At 44.0% G+C, this 27,575-nt stretch overlaps 1 protein-coding gene across 1 annotated transcript in view; it reads left to right on the top strand.

Annotated features, from left to right (window-relative positions):
* Positions 1 to 27,575, top strand: part of OSBP2 (oxysterol binding protein 2) — a 426,310-nt gene that overhangs the window by 103,655 nt on the left and 295,080 nt on the right. The window lies entirely within an intron of this gene.

Here is a 27,575-nt window from a genome sequence, read left to right as displayed (position 1 = left end):
ATAAATAACAAAGTATTCAAAGTGTAGCGTGTAGGCTACCCATAATGAGAAGCATGTGTGATTTTATATAAGGTAAGAAGGGCTGGTGTGATAGATGTGTGAGGAGGGGGAAGTGACCAAGTGAAAGTGAGGAAAGTGTAGGAGAGGGAAAATGGTAGGAAAATGGGGGGGGGGGGGGGGGGGAGGAAAAAGAAAAGAAGGGGGAAAGGGAGGAAGGAGTTGGGGAGAGAGGGGAAGGATAGGGAGGAAGGGAAGGAAGGAGGGGGGAACCGAGAAGAGGAAAAGGGGAAAGAAGGGGGGAGGGGGAGAGAGGAAAAGTAGGAGGGGGGGGGAGGAAGGAATGGGGGAGAGGGAAGGGGGGAGGGGGAGGAAGGGAAGGAAAGAGAGGGAAAGAGGGGGGAAGGGGGGAAAAGAGAGGGGAAAGAGGAGGGGGGGAGGGGAAGGGGAAGAGGGGGAACCAAAGCCATGAGGTGATAGCAGAGGATGAGGTGGTGATGTGTGACAGGGGTGAGGTGATGTGAGGAGTATAAGTGAAGAGTCGAAGTGAAGTGCTTGGTTGTGAAAAGTGGGTGAGGAAAAAAGTGAAGCCGTGGGGGGGAATAGTGGGGAAAGGGGTCGGTGGCTTACCTGTCAGGTATCTCCATGGCTGGCAGCACAAGAGGGACCCTAACGTCATGTCGCGGGTGTATGCAGATCTAACAGAGCCTAAGCAACTGTGATCGCATGTAGGAGAGGAACGCTGGGATGCGGACCTCTCCGTCCCGCAGATATGACGGCACGCAGCAGCGTGGGCACGTCAGTAAGGATACCAACGCGCGGCGCTGGAGGTGCGGCATGACGCCGATGTAAGGGTGGACCCGTTCCTCCCAATGGAGGGGAGGGGCGGGGACAGCAAGGGAGGCGGAGCCTCCCTCTTTATACATCGCAGCTCCCGGGATATAGGCTGAACACCACCTGATACAAGGAGCTAGGGTGTCAAAAACTGTTAGTACCACATTGATAGTATAAAAAAGGACTCTATAGTAGTGAGATGTTGCCTACTAATAGCAGAAGAAAAAAAGAAAATTGTATGTATAAAACTTATGATATAACAACAATAAGAATAAGGCGACAAAGATACAGAGGGGGGGGGGGGGCACCAAGATTGCATTGTTAGCCGGGAGAAAACCAGATCATTGATGGGCACAATGGGTGTCTTCCACCCTAAATATAAGTACAAAAGGGGTAATGGTCTGGTTTCATCCAGAGCACTCCTCCATCCCTAAATATATATCCTCTGCTATCACCTCATGGCTTTGGTTCCCCCTCTTCCCCTTCCCCTCCCCCCTCCTCTTTCCCCTCTCTTTTCCCCCCTTCCCCCCTCTTTCCCTCTCTTTCCTTCCCTTCCTCCCCCTCCCCCCTTCCCTCTCCCCCATTCCTTCCTCCCCCCCCTCCTACTTTTCCTCTCTCCCCCTCCCCCTTCTTTCCCCTTTTCCTCTTTTCGGTTCCCCCCCTCCTTCCTTCCCTTCCTCCCTATCCTTCCCCTCTCTCCCCAACTCCTTCCTCCCTTTCCCCTTCTTTTCTTTTTCCTCCCCCCCCCCCATTTTCCTACCATTTTCCCTCTCCTACACTTTCCTCACTTTCACTTGGTCACTTCCCCCTCCTCACACATCTATCACACCAGCCCTTCTTACCTTATATAAAATCACACATGCTTCTCATTATGGGTAGCCTACACGCTACACTTTGAATACTTTGTTATTTATATATACACAATAGGTATGGAAGGTCCCCCATCACATACACACTTACCTGCCATGAACTCCCCCCCTCTCTGGCTGCTGTCATACTGGGACCCTTCAGCTCCCGGGTTAGACGAGATGCACCGCTGCCCTACAGGAGTGTATTTTTGCTATTTGAGCTCCGTTGATTTGTGAGTACTGTATATAGTACTCCCTTTAGCTCCCATTTTTTGATTGAATTCTTTTATTCTAATTCCATCCCTACTGCAGACTTTAACATATCATTATTTTCTATAGAGATACCTTGAACGTATTGGTCTCTGAGGAAGGGAGATGTTGCTCCCGAAACGCGTCAGACCACAATGTACATTCTAATAGTATCAATTATGGTATTTTTCATCAAGAGGATACACCAAGATGCATATCTAAAAAGTTGTGAATATGTCATTCATGTCATATGCCATTCATATTTGAGCCTTTGAGCCATATCATGTGTCTTTGAGCATATATTGCCATGTTTGTTTACAATGCAATAAAATGTTATGTTGTTTTTATTCATATACTGTGCATGTCATTATTTCCAGCCACTGAGCACTACCTCATACAAAGTTCCATGGGCCATTTTTCTTGTTTTAAAGTATTATTAAAGCGGAGTTCCGGCCTCAAAAGGACTTTAGGCCATCCGCTTGCTCTGTGTCACCTGTAAAAGAAATGGATAGTCCCGTTTTTTTTTTTTTTTTTTACTTACCTTGTTATTGAAGAAAATATACTTACCTTTCTTCCACTTCCTCCCTCTGCGCCCGCGGCCCGCTCCGTCTCTTCCTGCTTGCATTGATTCCTGGGAGCTGAACGTCATCGCTCCCAGAAATCAATGCGCCTGCACCGACCCCGCTCCTCAGTTCCGGTGCAGGCGCGTCATTCCCTGCTAAACAGCTTCTGGGCATGCCCCGGAAGTGACGAGCGGTGCCGGTGCAGTGCATTGTTGGACCGAAGAGGACGCAGAAGAGGACGCGCTGGCTTCAGCTGCTCACACCTGAGATGGCAGCCATGGAGAAGAAATTTTCAAGGTAAGTATTTCTTCTAAAAGGAAAGTATGACCTGGGACAGTTCAGACGCTATCCTTTAACCCTCCTCTTGTGTTAGGGTCAGAACTGACCCGTTTTCAGGTTTTGAATGTCTATAAGTATCACATAAATTTGTTTATTGCATCAAGATTTTTTTACTTTGTCAGAAACCTCTATTTAAACAATGTAATAGAAAAATAATCCTTTTCACTAAATTATAAAATACTGTGGTGAAAATTAAGACGTTCATGGTGTTAGGGTCAATTCTGACCCAGTTATAATATAGGATTTTAGGACACTAATAAGTTCCAAAACTGAAATCATAAACACTCTCTCTGTTTAGTAACAGTGACAGCCAATCCCCTCTCAACCCTGTGAGCTGTAGTTAGGGAGGGGCCTATCTCTTTTCCTGCTTGTCTGCTTCTCTAAAAAAGTGAAGAAACATAGGACAAATTCATTTCAGAGTTGCTGACTTTATTTTACCATTTTTTAAATTTGAAAATGAGAGGTATGCTATCAAAAGAAAGGTCTAGGGGTCACACCAAAAATATTAAAACCAATCTTTTCAAGGATAAAGAAGCCTAACAAGGTAACCAAGAGGTAAGAAACAAATTTGATGATAAATAATTATTCAGAGGGTATTTTATGGCTGATTTAAAACACGGGTCAAAACCGACCCTAAACATCATGGATAGTAACGGAATTCTAACATAAGAGGAGGGTTAAGGTTCAAATTTATTTATTTTTTTAAATAACAAACATGTCATACTTATCTGCTCTGTGTAATGGTTTTGCACAGAGCAGCCGAGATCCTTTTCTTCTCGGGTTCCCTGCCAACGCTCCTCTCCCTTGACCAGTGCGCCCAATAGCAAGCCTCTTGCTATAGAGGCACTGGTGCATGCTTGCACCTGAGCCCTGCTCTGTGCATCCTTAAGACACATAGAGACACATAGAACTGTGACTTGGCCCGCCCCAATCTCTTCTCATCGGCTCACTGGCTGTGATTGAAAGCAGCGGGGGCCAATGGATCCCGCTGCTGTCTTAGCCAATGAGGAGAGGGAGTCCCAGGACAGCCGAGACTTGTGCACATCGCTGGATCCAGAGGGAACTCAGGTGAGTATTAGGGGGTCTGTGGGGGGAGCAGCACATATATTTTCTGGCAGGGGACTTTACTGCCACTCCAAAAAGGGATCTGCTGTGGATCTTACATTAAAAATGTTTTTATTTTATTTTTATAAAATATTTTATTACAGGTACCTACATAGTGCCTTCAATTTCTGCAGCACTTTACATATATATTATATTCACAATAACAATAAAAGTGGGCTGCCATGCCCTTAAACTGGAACTTTGGACTGACGTGGACTCTAAAAAACGCTCCCCTCCTTGAGTCTAATCACCCAATATCACAATAGGTCATTAGTGAGTTTTTTAAGGACCGTTTTTGTTGAGAGTTGTGGATGAAAACCCAAGACTGAAAGGTTCTCAGTGCTGCTGGTAGACTAGATGTTCTAGGTGTTTGGATGTAACAGAAATAAGGTGTTGGGTGTTAGGTTGTTCAGACTGCTGAGGTCCATTGAGGGCCTGGTAAATATGGAGGTGAGCAGTGCATGTTTTAGAGGGAGGAGGAAGATGCCAGTAGATAGGGAGAGGTTGAAGATGTGAGTTAAAGAGCCATAGAATATTTGTGTGGGAATATGTTCCAGGAGGCAGGTAGTGTGGTGGGCATCTAGTAGCCTCCTCTGTAGTGACAGGGTCCAAAGAGAAAAGTGTCAAATGTGGTGGGAGAGGTGGTATGTTAATTAGTATAAATTAATAAACAGTGGCAAGCTTGTCACGAATTGCATCTATCTTGTTTTTGAAATGGCTGGCAGTGAATAAGTTAGTGGAGGGGATGAAGTAGAGAGTAAAAAGGTAGAAATAGTGGTAATGAGAGGGATGAAATAGGTGCATTTGGCAGCATGGAGGAAGGAATTATATTTTAGGGAAGTAAAATTGTACGAGATGTACTCCACACAAATTCAAGACCACTATACCTTCCCTTGGTGTTGAGCCTGTTTATGTATCAGGGTTCTCCAAGCTTTCTAAACAAAGGGCCAGTTTACTGTCCTTCAGACTTTAGGGGGGCTGGACTGTGGCCATTGGAAGTAGAAAAGGTCCCGACAACAACAGGGTAAAAACAATGCCTCATTTTTGGTGTCGGTGGGAGGAATTTTGACACATTTTTGTTGTCCATGAGAGGAATTGTGCCCCATAATTGGTGTCATTGGGAAAAAAATTAAACCCCATCGTTGATGTCATTCAGCCCAATTGTTGGTATTATTGGGGGGGAATTGTGCTCCATCGTTTGGTGTCATTGGAAGGAATTGTGCCCCATTGTTGGTGTCAATGGAAAGAATTGTGCCCCATATTGGGGCCATTCGGCCCAGTTGTTGGTGTCATTGGGAGGAATTGTGCCTTTTCATTGGTGTTAGTGGGGGGCAGAATGATGCCCCATTGTTGGTATCAGTGGATGAAATATAGCCCCAAGGGTAAGATAAAAGCAAGTAATGGGCAACATCTGGCCTCCGGGGCAACAGTTTGGAGACCACTACATCAAACCTAAAGAAGGGTGGTAGTGATTAGGCCCCAATGTGAAGCTTTTGAAAGACTAGAAATTATATTTTAAGAGTAAAACCATATAAAACTGGTTTTCTTTCTGCTCTTATAATCAGCCTGTTTCTCTTTTGTTTGTGCAGTAGCCATTACACGAACAGAAAATTAGTGGCTAAAAGCCTCTTGTGTTCACAGCTGTGATATGTTTCTCCGATCTGTTGTTAAAAGCAAGAATAACCCTTGTTCAGAGCTGTCACAGCCACATCTCACCCTTCCTCATTATTAATAGAACAGAACTACTGTCAGGAGACAGTTTACCTGCAATTATCTTGGTTTCAGTTTAGAATATGTAGAAAGCTCAGGGGGCTTAGAACATCAGAAGTCAGGAGGATGTTGCTGACAAATGTTTATTCAATGCCATTAAGAGGCAGTATAATTAGGATAAACCCATGATTTGGAGCAGAGACGAAGCACTGCTCTCGGGCTGAGTCATAATACAAATGAATCAAATTCAAGCTGAAGCACACAGAGCAAAGACTTCTAGTGGTGTGTGATGCTATCATTGTGGTGCACGGTTTTCATTCTTAAAGTGATTGTAAACGATCACCTTGTAAAACAAACCATTCAGTTTCAAATAGAAATAAAAGGCAAAACATTTGTGCATAGATATAAAAAAAACATTATAAATTCCCTTTTCTCCTTTTTAGAAGTGATTATATTCTCTGTTCTCAGCTGCATAAGAGCTGGGGGAGGAGAAGCAGCAGCACACTGAGCTTCCCAGTGAACGGCTGTGCAGCAGGAGCATGTCAGGACAAGTCTGATCATTGGAGGAGAGTATACTAAGTTTCTAGCATAGATCGAGAACTGACCACGGTGTGCTTTCCTGCTTGGTGTGGTCAGTTTTTAATAGGAAAGCAGAGGGACTGGCAGGAACACCAGGGTTTTCACACAAAGGAAACAATACAAAGAGAACAGGATATTTTCTCATACAAGTACATGGTACAGCAGGCACATATCAGGAATATGAAATGTTAGGGTTACAAACACTTTAACCACTTGCCTACAGTGCACTTTCACCCCCTTCCTGCCCAGACCGATTTTCAGCTTTCAGCGCTCTCACACTTTGACTGAGAATTACTCAGTCATGCAACACTGTACCCATACAAAAATTGTGTCCTTTTTTTCACACAAATAGAGCTTTCTTTTGATGGTATTTGATCAATACTGTGTTTTTTATTTTTTGTGCTATAAATAAAAAAAGACTGAAAATATCGTGAAAAAACGCATTTTTCTTTGTTTCTGTCATAAAATTTTGCAAATTAGTCATTTTTCTTCACAAATTTTGCCCAAAATTTATACTGCTACTTATCTTTGGTAAAAATAACCCAAGTAAGTGTATATTATTTGGTCTTTGTGAAAGTTAGAGAGTCCACAAGCTATGGTGCGAATCATTGAAAATTGATCACACTTGATCACACCTGATGTACTGAAGGCCTATCTCATTTCTTGAGACACTAAAAAGTCAGGAAAGTACAAATACCCCCCAAATTACCCCTTTTTGGAAAGTAGACATTCCAAGGTATTTAATAAGGGGCATGGTGAGTTTTTTGAAGTTGTAATAATGCTTTGCAAAATGAAGATTTTTTTTTTTTTTTTTTTTTACAAATTGCCGTATTAACAGGTTATTTCTCTCACACAGCACATGTATACTTGCAACTACACCCCAAAACACATTCTACTACTCCTCCTGAGTATGGCAATACCATATGTGTGAGACTTTTTCACAGCCTGGCCACATACAGAGGCCTAACATCCAAGTAGCAGCGTCCGGCATTCTAGGAGCACAAATTACACATATAATTTCCTGACAACCTATTGCACTTTTGAAGGCCCTGGAGCACCAGGACAATGGAAACCCCCATAAAATGACCCCATTTTGGAAAGCAAACAGCCCAACGTATAATTTTTGAGGCATAATGAGTCTTTTGAATATGTCATTTTTTTCCACAAGTTTTTGGAAAATGTGGAAAGAAAATGAAAACACATTTTTTTTACACAAAGCTGTCCATTTATGCAATATTTCTAGCACATAGCATGTACATAGCAAAAATTGCACCCCAAAATACATTCTGCTATTCCTCCTGAGTATGCTGATACCACATGTGTAACACTTTTTCACAGCCTGGCCACATACATAGGCCTAACATCCAAGTAGCGCTTTACACAAAGTTGTCCATTTATCCACTTTAAGGCAGGCCATAGACGATTCGAATTACGTACGATTTATCGTTCGATAAACTAAAGCGGCACTCGTGCACATCATCGAGTGTACCATCAATGTGAGCCGAAAATCGTACGACAAAACACTATTTTTTGTGCCTTTTAACCACATCTCTACCAGACACACTCCCTACTGTTCTGTGTTTTGTTAGGCGAAATCATACAACTCCCCCACTAATGATACGAAATTCGGCCGATTTTCGCAAAAAAACCCAACATGTTGGATATGTGAATTTTTGCTGTCGTACGAAAATCGAACGTTTTACATACCACACTAACGATACGAAAATCGTTCAATAACACTGCCATTTACGATTTTCGAACGAAATTCGAATCGTCTATGGCCTGCCTAAGACTGGGCCTATTTTTGACACTTGGTGTTTACAAGCTAAAATCATTTTTTTTGCTAGAAAACTAATTGGAACCCCCAAACATTATATATTTTTTTTTTAGCAGAGACCCTAGAGAATAAAATGGAGATCGTTGCAATATTTTTTATCACACCATATTTGCGCAGCAGTCTTCCAAATGCGATTTTTTTGAAAAAAATTCACTTTTTTGAACTAAAAAATAAGAAAACAGTAAATTTAGCCCAATTTTTTTCCATAATGTGAAAGATAATGTTACGCCGAGTAATTAGATACCCAACATGTCATGCTTCAAAAATGCGCATGCTCACAGAATGGCGCCAAACATTGGTACTTAAAAATCCCCATAGGCAACATTTTAAAAATTTCTGCAGGTTACTAGCTTAGAGATACAGAGGAGGTCTAGGGCTCAAATTATTGCTCTCGCTCTAACGATCGCGGCGATACCTCACATGTATGGTTTGAACACCGTTTACATATGTGGGCGGGACTTGCGTATGCGTTTGCTTCTGCGCGCGAGCTAACGGGGACAGGGCGCTTTCATTTTTTTTTTTTTCCTATTTATTTTATTTATTATTTTTTTATTTTTACACAGTTTAAAAAAAAAAAATGTTTTGATCATTTTTATTCCTATTACAAGGAATGTAAACATCCCTTGTAATAGAAATAGGCATGACAGGTCCTCTTTATTGTGAGATCTGGGGTCAAAAAGACCTCACACCTCACAACTACACTAAAAAAGAAGAAAAAAAAAAAAAAAATTGTTGAAAGAGGAAAAAAAAAAGAAAAAAAAAAAAGCGGCCCTTTAAACCGGTTGCTAGGCAACGTCTTTTGACGTAGCTCCGGTCCTCCAAGACCATAGAGTCGAGTGAGGGCCATCTTGCCCTCACTCGACTTCCTGTCTCTGAGGATCCGGGACCGGATAGTTTTCCCCGCTGCCGGCGGGTCCGGTAAGCTGGGAAAACGTCTGGGACGCGGCAGGAGGGGGGGGGGGGCACCTCTTCCCCTGCACCGTAAGGGTAATTCCGCGGCAAATCCGCCACTGGGACCACCCTTATTTGAAAGCCGACCGCCCGCCGTTTCAAAAAATACTGGGGTTATGGGGGCTATCTGCTGCCATAACCCCAGTATTTAGCTTTTAATGGCCGACGCATATAGTCATTAGGCGGTCAGTAAGTGATTGCATGTATATGGCAAACAGGTGACGATGACTGATGGGGTGACAGGTGACGATGACTGATGGGGTGACAGGTGACGATGACTGATGGGGTGACAGGTGACAGGTGACGATGACTGATGGGGTGACAGGTGACGATGACTGATGGGGTGACAGGTGATGATGATTGATGAGGTGACAGGTGATGATGATTGATGAGGTGAAAGGTGACGATGATTGATGAGGTGACAAGTGACGATGATTGATGGGGTGACAGATGACAATCACTGACGGGGTGACATGTGACGATGATTGATGGGGTGACAAGTGACGATCACTGATGGGGTGTCAAGTGACGATGATTGATAGGGTGACAGATGACGATGACTGATGGGGTGACAGGTGACGGTGATTGATGGGGTGACAGGTGACGGGCGTTGGTCACTGATGGGTGACAGGTGACGGGCGATGGTGCACGGCGGTACTGATGGCAGTCTCTGGTGACCGGTGAACTTTAGGCTACGTTCACATGTGAGCGTAGCGATCGCGGGCAGAATCACTGCGATTCTGCCCGCGATCCAGAAATCATTGCAAATCGCGGGGCGCCTGTGCGTTGCCCGTGATTTGCAATAGCACCCCAAACGCTGTGCGATGTTGCTGCGATTTCCGCCTGCCGAATCGCGGTAACATTGCGCAAACAACGCATGACGCCCCAAAGAAACTCTTGTACCTTTTTTGGGCGTCATGCGTTGTTTGCGCGATGTTACCGCGATTCGGCAGGCGGAAATGGCGGCAACATCGCACAGCGTTTGGGGTGCTATTGCAAATCAAGGGCAACGCACAGGCGTCCCACCATTTGCAATGATTTCCGGATCGCGGGCAGAATCGCTGTGATTCTGCCCACGATCGCTGCGCTCACATGTGAACGTTATGGGTGTCAATTTCTGGGCACTGATGAGGTGACTGTTGGGTGACAGGTGACATTGGGGGGGGGGGGGGCTGAGGACTGTGTGGGGACATTTATTTCTGTGCTTTTACTTTGTGACATGTGCACAGAGCAGTAACTCACTATTTCTAGCTCTGCTCTCCTCATACTGGAAACTGTATGAGGAGAGAAGCGCTAGTAACAGTGAATTACTGCTCTTTGTTTACATTTTGTGATCGGCTGTGAATGGATTCACAGCCGATCACATAGTAAACATTCACTGTCAGTGACTGTTTACTACCGCCGGTTACAGCTGTGTTCCTACGGAACACAGTGCCACCGTCATGACCGCGCTGCGCGCTCCCGATCGCGCATGCGCGGTCATCTTGTGGGCGCCTTCATTGTGATCGGCTGTGTCATTGGAACACAGCCGATCACGTGGGAAACAGCCACGCCCATTGGCTGTTTCCCCCCTGCCGGTGACGGGGGGTGTCCCGGGGACACCCCGACTCCGGCAGTGCAGGGCGGCGCGCACGCGATCGCGCGCCTCCCCTGCTTAAAGTGCCGCCGTCATATGACGGCGGCCCAGGATAATGGTCGCTCCGCTCCGCCGTCATATGACGGCGGGCGGGCGGCAAGCGGTTAAAGTAGAAGTCCACCCTAACACTAAAATTGCTACATCTACAGGCATCCATGATCTAAGACTAACCTATCAAGCCCCGTAAAGGAGAAATCACTATACTTACCTTTTTTGAAGCTGATCCGGTCCGATCTTAAGCGGCAGAAGCTCTGCAGAGGACACAGCCAACAACGGCTGTGAAATGAATGGGAAGTGACTTCACCTAAAGAGTAACTATGGGGCTTCTGTTGTTGCCACTCCTTTCTTGCCTTGGCAGTATGTTTTGGGTCATTATAATGCTGAAAGACCCATCTATGACCCATCTTCAGTGTTCTGGCTGAATGAAGAAGGTTCTCCAAGATTTTACAATACATGGCCCCATCCATTGGTCCCTCAATGCGGCAAAGTCGGCCTGTACCTTTAGCAGAGAACAGCCCCAAAGCATCATGTTTCCACATCTGTGCTTTACTGTAGGGATGTAGGGTGTTCTTAGGGTCATAGTCAGCATTTTTGTTCCTCCCAACACAGTGCTGTGGTCAGATGAGACCAACTCTGAGCTCTATGTCATGAACTCCACTTGCTGTGTTTGGAGGAAGAAAAATGCTGACTATGACCCCCAAGAACACCATCCGTACAGTAAAGCACAGATGTAAAAACATGATGCTTTGGGGCTGTTTCTCTGCTAAAGTTACAGGCCGACTTTGCCACATTGAGGGGCCAATAGATGGGGCCATGTATTGTAAAATCTTGGATGAGAACCTTCTTCCCTGAGTCAGAACACTGAAGATGGATCGTGGATAGGTCTTCCAGTGTGAGAATGACCAAAACATGCCGCCAAGACAACAAAGGAGTGGCACAAGAAGAAGCACATTAAGGTCATGGAGTGGCCTAGTCAATCTCCAGACCTTAACCCTATAGAAAATGTATGGAGGGAGCTGAAACTTCGAGTTGCCAAGCGACAGCCAAAAAACCTTAAGGATTTAGAGAAGATCTGTAAAGAAGAGTGGACCAAAATCCCTCCTTAGATTTGTGCAGACCTGGTCACCAACTACAAAAAACATCTTACCTCTGTGCTTGCCAACAAGGATTTCTCCACCAAGTACTAAGTCATGTTTTGCATGGGAATCAAATGCTTATTTTACTCACTGACCTGCAATTTAATTTATAGCATTTGTTTTATGTGTTTTTTTCTGGATTTCTGGTGGATATTCTGTCTCTATCATTTAAAATAAGCCTATGATAAAAATTATAGACCCTTCATTTCTTTGAAAGTCGGCAAACCTACAAAATCTGCAGGGGATAAAATAATAATTTCCCCCACTGTAGATGTAGCGATTTTAATGTTAGGGTGGACTTTGCCTTTAAGTTACAGGTTTTCTGACGTTTATGGCCATATTTTTTTTAAAGCAGTGAATGATCATTCACCGCCAAGGCTCTGCCAAATCTTGTATGAAGCATGTTTATTGGCTGGATTTGCCCACAAGTTTGCTACACATCTGAGTTTAAGAAAGGAGAGAGCGGCGCCAGCTTAGTATAGTACAAGTTTATTTAACACTGTTAAAATTGGTGACTCACTGTCCGAGGTTGGGTGAGACCAGTACACAAAGACTGTTAGGGTCATCCATCTTCCTCTTTCAGGATAGTGGTCATAGGAGAAGGTGGTGAGGTTCCAGAGGTATAGCCGAGCCGCTGTGGGGCTGCTAGTTGTCACTGGCCACGGCAGAGCATGCACAACAGGGCTCCGGCTGCCGACTTCTGATCCCTGATGACATCACTTCCTGGCAGGAGAAAAATAGGGGTTGCACGCGTTCAGAGCATCCGTGCTCCTTCGTCAGGCGATCTGATCGCCTGACGAAGGAGCACGGATGCTCTGAACGCGTGCAACCCCTATTTTTCTCCTGCCAGGAAGTGATGTCATCAGGGATCAGAAGTCGGCAGCCGGAGCCCTGTTGTGCATGCTCTGCCGTGGCCAGTGACAACTAGCAGCCCCACAGCGGCTCGGCTATACCTCTGGAACCTCACCACCTTCTCCTATGACCACTATCCTGGAAGAGGAAGATGGATGACCCTAACAGTCTTTGTGTACTGGTCTCACCCAACCTCGGACAGTGAGTCACCAATTTTAACAGTGTTAAATAAACTTGTACTATACTAAGCTGGCGCCGCTCTCTCCTTTCTTGCATCTCTCAGGGCTTCTCCACGCTTCAGCCGGCTGCCGCGGACTATAGCTTCCCTACAGTACCAAACTTTGTTACCCCCCACGCAGCCCCATAACCCCCCCCTCCCATCCACCCACATTCCTTGTACCACCTTGGGATATTAGAAGAGCGCCATGACACCCCCCACTTACACATCTGAGTTTAGCATTCTTCAATCGGAAGTCTAAAGCCTCGTACACACGCACAGATTGTTGGCCGGCCGATCACCCGTCTTTTGTCCAGTGTTGTTTGTTGGTTGAAATGTGCTCTAGACTTGCACTGGACTTTTGTTGGCCAACAAAAACCAACTTCAGAAGTGATGTCATGTGATGGTTGACTTTCCGTGTTTTTTCTTCTCTGAGCATGCCCAGTCTTCCTCAACTGATTTTTGTCTGCTGAAATCTGTACTAAATGAGGAACAATCGGCCGTTCTGTTGACGGCCAACAAAAATTTTATAGCATGCACACCAGATTTTGTTGGGCCGAAAAGTCGCAGACGGTTTTCAGAAGCATCATACTAACAAGCCGATAATCGGCCGATCGGGCGGCGGCCGAAAATTCACGGCCAACAATCGGTACGTGTGTAAGAGGCTTTAGTCTTGATTATAGTCGATGCATTTACAATTCAAAAAAGTATATTATATTTCAATCTATTACAATTCATAGATTTTACCGACCACCAGCCCTGAATAGTTTGCAGACGGTGAATCATTGATTTTATAAGTAATTCCTAGAACACCTGCTGCACTCACACACATTTTGTTTCCATGTAAATGAGAATTTTAGACAAAAATCCTTATTTGCGTTTGCCCTCAGCATTAACACTAGATCTGGAGTAGAACTATCACGACTGCAAATGTTTTCTTTAAGGGAACTACCTGTTTTAATAATTATGGATTTAGAATGAGTGTTTGATTAGTATAACTGATGCAGAGATGCACTTGAGAAAGTGTTCCTAACGCCCTTTAAGTGCTCTTCAGATGTGCAGGGAACTAAAGAGTGTATTGAACTAAATGGTTCAATAACACATGTGCATTGTGAAGTATTGGTTTAAAGTCCAACTTTGGGTAGCTGTTAAAATTGACCATGCAATGCATCCCGCAAGGGTTAAGGCTTGTTAGGAAGATTGGAACAAACAGTACCGATGCTACCTTTCTTCTTCATCACACCTCCGGTGGCAGGCTCTCCAATATTATCACATACAATGCAGGACCAGCAATCCTGGGTTGAACACGAGGACACCTAGGGCCTGCTCAAATCCTGAGAGTGGAAGAGAATGCTGGCTGCTGGGAGAACAATGAAAAAGATATGTATTTGTACTTTATTCTGTCCCCCCCCTAAATAAAAATGTTGCACTGTCCCTGTAGTTCTTGCTGTGTGATGACTTCTTGGGCCTCCTCTGATTACCTTCAGATAGTCACTTAGGGTACAGTTCCCACATTCATCCTTACTCCTAATGGCTCGTTACTCAAAAAGTCCAGGGGTTTTGGTTTTTGGTATTTATTGTGGAACTTGGATGATAGAAGGGAATATTGGGATACACCAACTTAAACTATTTACAGTTGATAAGGACAACTCCCACTTGGCCTCACCAGGATACTTGTGGAAGCAGTCACACTGATTTACCCATACTGCCACGTGGATGGAAGGGGTTGTCTTCTTGCTTTCTCTCTCTCCAGCAACAGACTTGGTGAACTACATTATCTTCAGGACACTCTGTAGCAACCCTTCACTGACACCTGTCCACTGACTCTTCTAGCTGAAGGGATAGCCCACTCAGGACAGGCCTCTTGACACAGATCTGCACTCACTGTATGCAAAATCAGATACTTTTCAGTGTCTTCCTTCCAGTCAGTTCTGCAAGACCTCTGGTTTCAGTTCCTCTCTACTCTTTAGGCCCTCAGGTCAACTACCTGAGGCCACATGGCAACCTCTACAGAGGAGGAGGCAGCTGACCCCCTCCCTCCGGGACTCCTCTCTCCAGCTGAATGACCGGAGCACATGTGCCCTTAGCATTTATACAGTATCCCATCATGCACAATGCACTTTCCTGTGCCAATCACCAGGGCTGTACTAAATGCCTGTGCACTTGTCAGGTTTCCTCCCACTGTCTAATATGCCACCTTATTGGACCAGTGTGAAACACTTCAGAGAAACTGAGCTGCACCTCAGCACAATGAGCAGACCTCACTAGCAGACCCTGCTCTCTGGTAGGCGGAGAACAATAAAGTTTTACACCTGGCAATTCTTCAGGTAAGCAAAAAAGATCCAAAACTTTACTCTCTCTCTAGCACCTACCTAAGAGGGTGCTACAAATGTATATTCCAGACGACAAGTGAACACAATCATTCCATTTTTGAAGCAGAAGCCCACAGCACAGATGTTTAGGTTAGATTACATTTTTTAAGACCTGGTTCACACCTATGCAGGTTGTGCCTGATGCGTTTTCCGGGTCCATTTTTCATTTGCGTTTTTGATGTGTTTTGTGTTTTTGGGAGGTTTCTGTTGTCTTGTGGGAGAAACCAGCCAAAATGCATCATAACTGCAAGCCCTGCTTTTTTTTGTGTTTTATATTGAAGTTTATGGAACCAAAACCGCAACCCGCTGCGGGAAAAAAAAGTCCCTGACCCTTTCCGAAAAACGCACAGATGTGAATGTGACCTATACAAACCATGTTAAATAAACCAGTAGTTAGTTTCTGCAAAACTGAAAAATGCATTGGTGTTAACCTAGCCTAAACATTTTTGTACATTTTGCAGCTGGTAATAAACTGACCATAATAAATAGGATAACCAGTAAAGGCTCTATAGCAGTGATGGTGAACCTTGGCACCCCAGATGTTTTGGAACTACATTTCCCATGATGCTCAAATACACTGCAAAGTGCATAGGCATCATGGGAAATGTAGTTCCAAAACATCTGGGGTGCCAAGGTTCGCCATCACTGCTCTATAGGATGCTGTTAAATTTGATCAGGACATCCAGGAATCAGTGCTTTCTGGTCACAGAAAAGTTAGGAAGCCAACAGTGAGCAGTTTGGGAATAGCTCACTTTCATTATAGGCAGGAATTCTCTGTACACCAACAAAAGAGCCAACAGCAGTGACAATGAAATTGTCTGTACACAATCATTATTGTACCGACCGTCAAACATCTTGCAATTTAAAAACATAACGATCCCAATATTAAGCAGGGGATCCAATTCCAGGTGTGTGTTATCAGATAATAACTCCAACACCTTAAATAATGTACATTCATAACAGTCCCATTCATTCAAGTCTAATGTCCCTACCTCACATATTTGTATTAGGGCTAATTTACCTAACCGCATGTCTTTGGAATGGAGGAAGAAAATGGGGTATCCAAAGGAAACCCACAACACACATGGGGGGAACATGCAAATCCCATGCAGCTGGTGTCCTGGATTTAAGCATAGAACCTCAGAGCTACTAAACCCTAACCCACAATGTTATACATAAGTGATGCCCTAAAGGCAATCTGCAATGCTTTGCGTCCATTTATTTTTTGTTAAACTGTTGTATTTTTGTTTTTCAAATAAATAGGTATTTTGGCCAGGTTCACATATGTGCGGGAACGGGTTAATGCCTGGGGTCCATTGCGTGTCTGTTCACTGGTTCAGGTGCGTTTCAGGTCTGATTTTTTGCCTGAATTCGCAAAACACTCACAGGACCCTTTTGCAATTTGCTCTGTAGCCGCCCCAGACCTGTGTGAACCGGCTCCATTCAGAGCCAGTCACACTCACATGTAATGCGAATTGGATGCACGGAAGCGCGCATCCAATTTGCACATATGTGAACCCAGCCTTTGGCTCTGTTCACACTAGCACAATTTCAGATGCACAGAATTGCATGACAGTGGCAATAATATTTTTTCAATGCAGCTCAGCACAACACAATTTTGGAAAAGGTATTATACCACTTTGTTGCAATTTCAGCACGATTTTGACCCCATAGAGTATGCAAGTCCACTTGCATCCAAGTCTCAATGCATAATCAGATCAAAATCAGATTAGATCGGAGCAGAGTGAACCTAGCCTTAATACATGACAAAGGATTCCCAGAGCACTATGGGTCTGCTAAAGAAAAGGCACAAAAGAGTTGCACAAATTGTTCAATCAAAAATTTGGACTGAGGTATACCATAAGGAATGTGTCACTTCTAATGAGTAATTAAGCTGTTTAAAAATCAGGCTTAGTAAATAATTCAAAGAAGCAAACTAATAGCTTTTAAAATGTGATCAGGAAGGTAAAGTTGCATTTGGTGGCTCGAAAATAAATAAAAATATCTAATAAAGGTTAGTCCATAAAGACATGGCTGAGCGAGTTTGGGGTGGAGGAACTTAAATGGTCTGCACAGAGTCCTGACCTAAACCCGATAGAACACCTTTGGGATGAATTAGAGCGCAGACTGCGAGCCAGGCCTTCTCTCCAACATCAGTGCCTGACCTCACAAATGCGCTTCTGGAAGAATGGTCAAACATTCCCATAGACACACTCCTAAACAAACACTTGTCAAGTACATTCTCATTGGCACTTTAGTGTACTAAGGCCTAAGCTGTTGTTCGTGTAGATGGATGTCTAAATGTTAGTCATGCAATTTTATTCCCTGTTGTCTGAATTGCTCGAGTGGCTTTTGTGGACAAAGGACCCTGATGATTGATTGTCTATATATGGCACAAGAAATAAATGTTCATGTCCTTGGAGGTAAAGTGGATATGTGAAATGTAACTGGAAGGTTACATTATATTTATTCAACTTTCTCTGATCTCCAGTCATCAGTTCTGAAAACACTTCTCTGCTTCTGTGTGTTGTTTAATTAAAGGAAAATGCATGTGTATATGTCATTATAGTAAAGATAAAAGTACTGTGTACAGGAGCATGCCTGGTAGGGGTGTTGAAAAAATTAGTTGCATCGATGCATCGCGATGCAACCTTGAACGATTCGAATCCGATGCTGAGGACCAGCCACATCGGTGCATGGATGACGTCATCCCGGTTCCCCCCGCCTCTCCAAGGACAGCCCTGCCGGCGGCCAGCAGCACACTCTAAAGTAAAAACAAATTAGTGTCAGTGACTCAGTTTCAGGGACACTTCCAGTGTGTAAGGGTTAATGTAAACTGATGCCTGATTTTACCTTATCATCTCCGGTCTTTTCATCTCCGTCATAGTCACGTGTCCTCTGGGCAGCCGATCTCCTCCTCCTTCTCCACCGAGTGCAGGAGACTGACAAGACTGACCATGAAAATCCCGGAGATAATAAAGGTAATCACTCAGGCATCAGTTTACACTAACCCTTACACACCGGAAGTGTCCCTGAAACTGAGTCACTGACACTAATTTGTTTTAACTTTTGAGTGCACTGGCAGCCGGCAGGGCTTTCCTGTGAAGTGCAGGGGGGGGGTAGGCTGCTATATAATGTAAATTGGCTGTGTTATATCAATGGGGGGGGGGCTGTGTTATGTCAATGGGGGGGGGGGCTGTGTTATGTCAATGGGGGGGCTGTGTTATGTCAATGGGGGGGGCTGTGTTATGTCAATGGGGCGTGGGCTGTGTTATGTCAATGGAGGGGGCTGTAAAATATGTAAATGAGGGCTGTGGGCAGTAATCGTGATGCATCGATAATCGTTCACATGATAATCGTATTCAAATCGAATCGTGAGACCAGTAAAGATGCGCAGCCCTAATGCATGGGCTAGTTGCTAACCCTAATGCTCAAAACCCAACTCTGGGAAACTCTAACATGATCCTTTGCAGTGTGACAGCATATGACATTATTACAGAGATTATTTTATAACTGAGTCAATCAACCACCTGCCGACCGCTCACAGTACATATAGCTGAGTAGCTGTGGCAGGCTTTGCAACGTACATGTACATTGCCAGCCTTCTTCTGGGTTTGAGGTGCCACATGCGCTCTCCCTTCGCTGACCCATGCTGTGATTGGACACAACCCAAGTTTGGCAGCAGATTTCAGCCAATGATTTTGGCTGAAATCTGCTGATCAGCTGTGTCCAATCTCAGCACAGAGTTCTGTGTATACAAACACACAGAATTCTGTGCACAGAGAACGGTAATCTGGCTGTTTCTTTTCCCTTAAAAGCAGGAAAAAAAGATCCGTAAGTAACAGCAGCACATCTTACACTTGTTAGGCACACAGGTAACCCCTTGATGTTAACCCCTTTCAAACCAGAGTCATTGGTACAGTGTACAGTACTATATCTGATGACTGTATTAGTGGCACTAGCGATGTCAGTGTCAGTTTGTCAATTTGTGACCCTCCCAGCCAGTGTCTGTTATTTCTAGATCCGTCACACTACAAGTCGCTGATCACCGCCATTACAAGTATATCCTCTATAGCTGCGTAAATTCCAGTATATATATATATATATATATATATATATACCATAGTTTGTAAACATTATAAGTTTCACACAAACCGATCAATATACACTTATTGGGATTATTTTTCTTTCTCAAAGACATGTAAAGAATAAATTTTCATGAAGAAATACATTTTTTTTTGTTGTTTTTTTGTTTGTTTAAATAACAAAAATAAAAAAAGAGTAGTGATCAAATACCACCAAAAGAAAGTTCTATTTGTGTGAAAAAAATGACGTAAAATATATTTGTGCACAGTGTTGCATGACCGCATGAACTGCCAATTAAAATAGCAAAGTGCTGAATAGCAATAAATGGTCTGGTCATGAAGGGGCTAAAACCTTCCGGAGGTCATGTGGTTGATATTATGATCCGGATTATATGCAAACTGCCATGAAGTGATTGTAACCTCTAAAATATTTTTGTTTAAAAATAACAAACCTTTTATACTCACCTGCTCTGTGCAGTGGTTTTGCAGAGAGCAGCCCAGATTCTCCTTTTCCAAGGGCCCTCGCCGGCGCTCCTGGCCCCTCCAGGCGAGTGCCCCCATAGCAAGCAGCTTGTTCATTCAGACACGGAGCTGCAGCTCGGCCCTGCCCCCTCTCTCTGCTCATTGGCTTAGTGACTTTGGCTGACAGCAGTGGGAGCCAATGGCTGTGTCTCAGCCAATCAGGTGGGAGAGTCCTGGACAGCCAACTCTAATTTTGCAACATTGCTGGATAGAGATGGGGCTCAGGGTAAGTATTAGGGGGGCTGAGGGTGAATGAAGAAGGAGTTTTTTTTATCTTAATGCATAGAATGAACCACTTTAAGGTATAAAATGGTTAGGCTTTAGAAACAATTTAGTTATCTTCCAGCTTATATGGGCAGGTATTTCAAATGATTAACAACTTATTTTTTTTTTTTTTAAATCTTTTTGAAACAGTTATAATATAATTCAGAGGCAATATCTTCATTGGTGAAATGGAACTAAAAGGTACAAATTAAAAAAATGCAAGCAGGTAGGCTATTTATTGCATCTGTCTCTTCTGCAATAGAACAAACACACCTGTCTGTCCAGTCTTCTTTAGAATGTACCTTGAGCTCCACATGCACAGCTCATTGTACATTCTGGGTACGGTGCCTTGGTGATGGCATGAATGAACTCCTGTGCAGGAGTGGGAATTGTATCATCCCATTCTGGCCAATCAAGACAGCCAAAGACCCGATGCTGGGGAGAATTTTGTGCCGACGAGGGCCCTTGCACTTGTTGAATTGTTGGAGAGGAGGCAAGTATTTGCCAACTTTTACTATGTTTAAAGCAATCCATGAACTACTAATACTATTCAGCAAACTCTGCAATTGTGTGTAAGTCAGACAGTCTACTCGACCCCAGGCTGTACTAAGATGAGTGCATTGTAGTAATTTTTGGTAAATTGAGTGTTACTCATAACTCAGAAAACAAAGTGCCTTGCCATCAATTTTAAATGCCACCCAATGCACCTAGCCATTGCAGTGCTTTACAAATGGGATTTTACTTTTTTTTTTAAAGTGGCAGTACATTTAAAGCAGCAGTATAGCAATTGTTAGGTCCTTTAAATAAATAGTACTTGGACACTTCTAAAAATATTTTGCAGCTAAATCCATACTGCAACATACATACATACATACATACATGTAAAGGCTTATCTGTGAAACAAGAATAAAATTTTGCATAAAATTATTGTTATATTGGATATGGATTGCACTAGTTTTAATATATAAAGCATAGTCTAATTTCATGAATGGATAAACGGCACAAGCTCTGCAGAAAATTTTAAGACCCTGTTCACACCTGAGCATTTTTCAGCTCGTAAAACGCTCATCTTTGAAGTTCCAAAACGCCCAAAGAGCAAAATTCATTTCAAAGGCCCCTGTTCATATATGAGTGTTTTGTCACCTGAAGGAAAACACCTGAAGCTCTAAAAAGTACATGAGCTTCTTTTTTTGGCAGATTACAAGCATTTTTATTAGATGTCAATTAGGGATAGACCAATTATCGGCAAGTCCGATATATCTTTGGCCTATATGCACTTTCCCCCGATATATCCGTATCGGTCCCGGAAATGGCCGATATTGCCGATATTTTTGTGACGTCATTCTGCCTTCTTAGGCCGCCTCCCTTGCCTTGGATAGCCTCATCTGGAGTCGGGACTAGTCTCGCGGGAGTGTATCACAGCCATACACCCACCCACAGCAGCCCGGTGCCAGCCAGCCACCCACATCCACAGGCCCTGTACCAGCCAGCCACAGGCACTGTACCAGCGAGCCAGCCAGCCCCCCACAGGCTCTGTACCAGCCAGCCATCCATCCACAGGCCCTGTACCAGCTAGCCACAGGCACTGTACCAGCCAGCCAGCCACAGGCCCTGTACCAGCCAGCCACCCACAGCCCCTGTGTCAGCCAGCCACCCACCACAGGGTGCCAGACAGCCAGCCACCCACCACAGGATGCCAGACAGGCAGCCACCCACAGACAGGGTGCCAGACAGCCAGCCACCCACAGGCCCTGTACCAGCCATCCACAGGCACTGTACCAGCCAGCCGTCCACAGGCCCTGTACCAGCCAGCCACCCACCCACCACAGGGTGCCAGCCACCCATCCACCCACCACAGGGTGCCAGCGAGCCAGCCATCCACCACAGGGTGCCAGCGAGCCAGCCATCCACCACAGGGTGCCAGCAAGCCAGCCACCCACCAGAGGGAGCCAGCCACCCACCCACCACAGGGTGCCAGCCAGCCACCCACCACAGGGTGCCAGCCAGCCACCCACCACAGGGTGCCATCAAGCCAGCCATTAAGCATTAAACAAAAATGAACATGTTCAGTACCAGATTTGTGTCAAAAATTGTCTTTATTTTTCAAAACTTTAAATGTACAAAATATCGGTCCATATCGGCCGATACCGATATGTTGTGACCAAAATATCGGTATCGGCCCTGAAAAAAACATATTGTTCTATCCCTGTCAATGCCTGCCTCCAAACACCTGAAAAAACGCCTGAAAAACACCCAAAAAACAATATGCTCAGGTGTGAATGGAGCCTAAAAAGCCATAAAAAATAAATAAATATATATATATATATATATATATATATATATATATATATATATATATTATATAGGATCCGATGAAAACATTTAGGTATTTAATATTTTAAAGAGGATGCTTGTCTCCTTGCATACAAATTATGTGAGTGAAGAAGTATGTTTCATGGCAAATACATCCGTGTAGAATACATTAGTGGAACACAGCTGTGGTAGATGCATGCTGCTATTACTTGATGACGAAACACATACTTAATTACACAGGGGTCATGTACAGTACAGGCAATGATACTCTGCAGAGAAGAATACATTGATGTATATGTATGCACATTGAGGAACCCTGAAATAAATAGCATTATGTCATGGCATGTAGTAATCACCAGACAATAGCCCAAATTATGGGGCAGAGATTAGTTGTTCCCGCTTATGGCTTCTGTGGTGTTTAAAAAATACTACTTATGGTTATAGTACATTAAATAGATATGTCTATCACCAGGTATAGACATAGAGTATATATGTGCAACAGGCCTTAGCATTAGTAGCTTCCATACATCCAGAGGCTAATAAACTAAAATTGAAAACGGTAGAGCTGTTCCCCATGACCATCCATTAGAATTCAGCTTTTATTCACTGTAGAAATGATGCAAGGATTTTTGGTGCTTTGCGTAGCTTTTGCACTTTTCTCCAGGTTTCCTTGTTTTAGTATATATATATCCACCCAAATTAATGGGTTTGACAGCATTTGCCTTGATCTCACAATCAACAGTATCAACTGGATCTAAGGGCCTCGTTTACATGGGCTTACTTCAAGCGTTAGTTCACTTCCATAGAAAATAATGTAACACCAGACAGATTTTCTCTAACTTTTAATCCCAATGATAGTAGTCACCAACACAAGCAGAGAGGGTGGATCTCACAGGGACATGGACAGCAATAAAACCCTGATGGTGGTTCTAATTCTTTCTTTATTAAAATATAACTTTTTGGGGGATGCGGCCTGGAAGGCATGTGGAGCGGACTCGCAGCCTAAAGCTCTCAAATCTCCGGGCTCCCAGCGGCAGATCGCAACCCTCCTCCATCACACTCACCATGCCATCTCCTCACCGCACCGCTTCCCAACCGCCCGGTGGTAGTAAAACACTGGCGGGCGGCCTACAAGCCTTCTTCTCTCAGCATGCTGCAGGCCCAGGACACTCTGGCAAGATGGCGCTGGCTCGAGACACACCACAGCATGGCTCCCCAGCTCCCAGCGGTGGCTCGTCCAGTGCCAGAAGCACACAACAGGTGCAGTACCCTAGCCCCTCGGCCTCCACACACTCCATGGGTCAGTTCTCCCCTCACCCTGACTCTGATATCACTGACATGGATTGGGACATTAGGGAACACATTAAAGCCCTTCCTACTAAGGCTGACTTCAGCAACTGATAGCTGCTGTGGATGGGCTCAGGGAGAACACAGTTGCACTGGGGTACAGGGATGAAGCAGTAGAAACTGGACAGGATTACATTATGCAGGCTGCCTCCTCAATTCAAGACACTACTAAATAAAATGAGGAGGTGTTGTTTTTTTGATTGTATAAATTCTTTTTATTAGTTTTGCAAAAAAATAAACAAAATAAGAAATTACACAGCAGAGTCTTGGGCATACCCAGCTCAAAGTAAACAAAAAAACCCCCCAAAAACATAATTCCATACCATAGTTTAACAAAACAACTGCTCAGCTCCAAATACAGTATTATTAAGGAGAGTAATTTATGGTACTGTTCATCTCATTAGTTAGGATTAAATGCATCTTTGAGCTACTGGAAGCATCGTTAGGTTACAGTACCTCCATAGAGCATAAGTCAACAAATACCCATTTCCGAGAGGGCTAAATATCTTAGGCAGAAGCTGTCGAGGGGGATTATAGCCAGATATCCCAGACTTTGGAAAATGTATTAGGACATCCACGGGAGAGGTTTGTGGCTTTATATAATGGTAGTACCGCATTCACTAGGGACTGCCAGAAAACTACAGTAGGAGCTTCCCTGGATTTTCACTTTAATATAATGGCTTTGTGTATGGTGTAGAAAAGGAGTAAACTAAAGAGGGTTCTAAGTGCCCTACAAGGAGCCAGACCAAGTAAGCAAACTTCTATGGTAACTTCAACCCAAAACACTAGGTAGCAATGATATGTGTAACTTCAACCCAAAACACTTGTATTTTTGTACATGTCCAGAATATATGTTTGAAAACTGCATGTTCCTCCAAACACCTCCAGCACTGAGAGGAAAGACCTGAAAACATTTTATTTAACCTGTTAGGTGTCCGATATATTTTGTGTACTAACTTGAATTGAATCAGTTTTTCTTTACTAGCAACCAATTGAGAGAAGGGATACTCCCATAAGTCTTCCCAAACTTCATTATCGATATCTGGAGCATGCGCCTGCCATCTAGCCCATAGAGCCTCCATACCAATATGAACTGATGGCAGAACAGCCTTATATACTGTAATTCTGAAAGAGTTTTAGTTAACGTGTCATCCCATAACACATTTTCAATGTCTGAAATGTACAGGTTAACTGGGGATGTTCCAAATTGAGCAGAATAAGCATGGCTGAGCTGCAAGTACCGGAAGAATAAAGAATTAGGGAGAATAAACCATACTTTCAAATTGTCAAAAGGTAAGAACTTACCACCAGGACATACATGGCCAAGCGTTCTGATGCCCCTGGATGCCCAGAAAATCGAATTGACTGAAATTCAGAGAGGGTTGGATTGAACCACAAGGGAGTGTTGGGAGACCAAAGGTGAGCGTCAACAAGGCGCTTAGGCACTTTCAACTGCCATGCCCTGAGCACCACCCGCATTAAGAGTGTTATTGTGAGCGATACCTGCTGTCCCCGGTAGGGGAGGAGACACAGAGACTCGTAGGAGCCCAGGTAAGCAGCCTCCAGGATGACAGATGAATTAGTGTCATCCGAAATAGCCCAGATGTGGGCATGTGTAAGAAGTGCCGCCAGGAAATATGAGTACAAATCAGGACATGCCAGTCCCCCCTGGTTTCAGGTCCTACATAACATTTTCTTGCTAAACAGGGGGGAGTGGATTTCAAGAGAAAGGAGGAGTGCAGGGAATTAAATTGTTTAAAAACATTTTTAGGAATCAACAGCGGGGAGTGTCTTAGAATATACAGGAAAACCAGGAGGATTTTCATTTTTATTAAAATCATTCTTCTAATGAGAGAAAGTAGGAGATTATCCCATGCCTTCAGTCTCTGCTTGGTAGTATTTAACAGGAGGTATAAGTTCAGATTGGCAAAATCCATAACATTGGATGTAATATTAACTCCTAGATATCTAAAGCAGTGGTTCTCAAATCCGGTCCTCGGGACCCACCAACAGGCCAGGTTTGCAAGATAACTAAATTACATCACAGGTGATCTCATTTGCTTCTCAGTGATTGCAGTATTCTAGTATGCATCCCCCAAGGTAATACTTAAAATCTGGCCTGTTAGTGGGTCCCGAGGACCGGATTTGAGAACCACTGATCTAAAGGACATTGTCCGTGTAAGAGGTAAAGTGGGGTCAGCTACTGGTTGTGCCTCCTCATCTATGGGTAAAATTAAAGATTTCCCCCAGTTTACCCTTGGGCCTGATAAATTAGCATACCTATCTAGAATTTACAGGGCGGCATGCAAGGAGGGCCCAGGATCATGTAGGAAGAGAATTAGGTTGTCAGCATATAGTGCCAGTTTTTCAATTATTGAACCCACCGATATTCTCCCAACTCCGTCCGACTGTCTCAAGGCAGAGGACAAAGGTTCCATTGCCAAGGAGAATAGGGCTGGTAACAGAGGACAACCCTGTCTCGTGCCTCTCTCCACGGCAAATGCAGGGGAGAGATCACCACTCGATTTTATTTATGCTGTGGGGGACTGGTATAAAATATCAATCCACCTACGGAATTTAGGTCCAAATCCAAAAATCTCCAGGACCTTGGCCATATATGTCCAATTGACTGTGTCGAAGGCTTTTTCTCTATCTAAAGCCACAAGTATCCTGGTTGCCTTATAATTTGGAGATGGGTAAAAACCCTTTGGAGGTTGATGTCTGTGGACTTGCCTGGCATAAATCCAGTTTGATCAATGTCGAGGGTGGCGAGCACCTTGAGCAACCTGGTGGCCAAAACCTTGGTTAGTATTTTAAGGTCATAATTTAATAGGGATATTGGTCTATAAGAAGAGCAATGCTGTAGGCCCTTCCATGGCTTTGGTAACAACACAATATGGGCTTGATACATAGTTTGGGGTAGTGCGCCTATGTCTAGACATGTGGAGTAAAGTGCTTGCAACTTATGGGCTATTGTGGAAGCATACGTTTTATAAACTTCCCCTGGGAGACCATCAGCCCCAGAGTCTTAAGATTGTTAAGGGATCCAATAGATGCCTGAATTTTGAGCACTGAGATTGGTGCTTCTAAGCTTTCCACATCTTCTAAAGCTAGGGATAGTAGAGATAACAACCAAAATTCTTCCATTAGGATAGTTTAGGACGGGTCAATAGTCTGACTATATAGTGCCCTGTAATAAGAGTGAAACTCTGCCAAAATAGCTTTTGGATCGGGAAGCCGATATCTATTAGTAGACAGTATAGCAGGAATAACAGTTTGCAGATGTGGTTCCGCCACCAGGTTGGTCTGTAGCCTCTCATTTTTATCTCCAGATTCAAACATTTTACCAGTCATAATTTTGGCATCAGACTGAGTTAAAGTAGTGTAATGAAGAGATAAATCACACCTGGCCTGTGCAAGTAGGGAAAACGATGCAGGGGAGGAGTCTACTGTAAATGCCTCTGCTGCCTTAGCCTCCTGTTGCTCCAAAGACCTAGTAAGGGAAAAAAGATCCCTCTTCGCTGCCCTAAAAGCTGAAATTTCCCTCTAATGGTGGCTTTAAATATTTTCCAGACCATTGAAGGGGGGCAGAAGCTTCATTATTCTCCCAGTATTGGTTAACTTTGGGAGAAACAGTCTCCTCCACAGTGGTGTCAAGGATCCAACGTGGTGCTAGTCGCCAACAGCCTGGCTGCCTCCCAGTATGGATGCCCAAATTTTGCTCTAGAGGAGTGTAATCTGATAAGCCAGCTGGGAGATATTGCACCACTGTTACATCCGGTAAAACCAGAGCATTACAAAACAAAAAAATCTATGCGGG

This window comes from Pelophylax lessonae, assembly GCF_965119305.1.
Source record: "Pelophylax lessonae genome assembly, chromosome: 1".
NCBI lineage: Eukaryota > Metazoa > Chordata > Amphibia > Anura > Ranidae > Pelophylax > Pelophylax lessonae.
The sequence above is the reverse complement of the archived record's forward strand: the minus strand, read 5'-3'. Positions and strand labels throughout refer to the sequence as shown.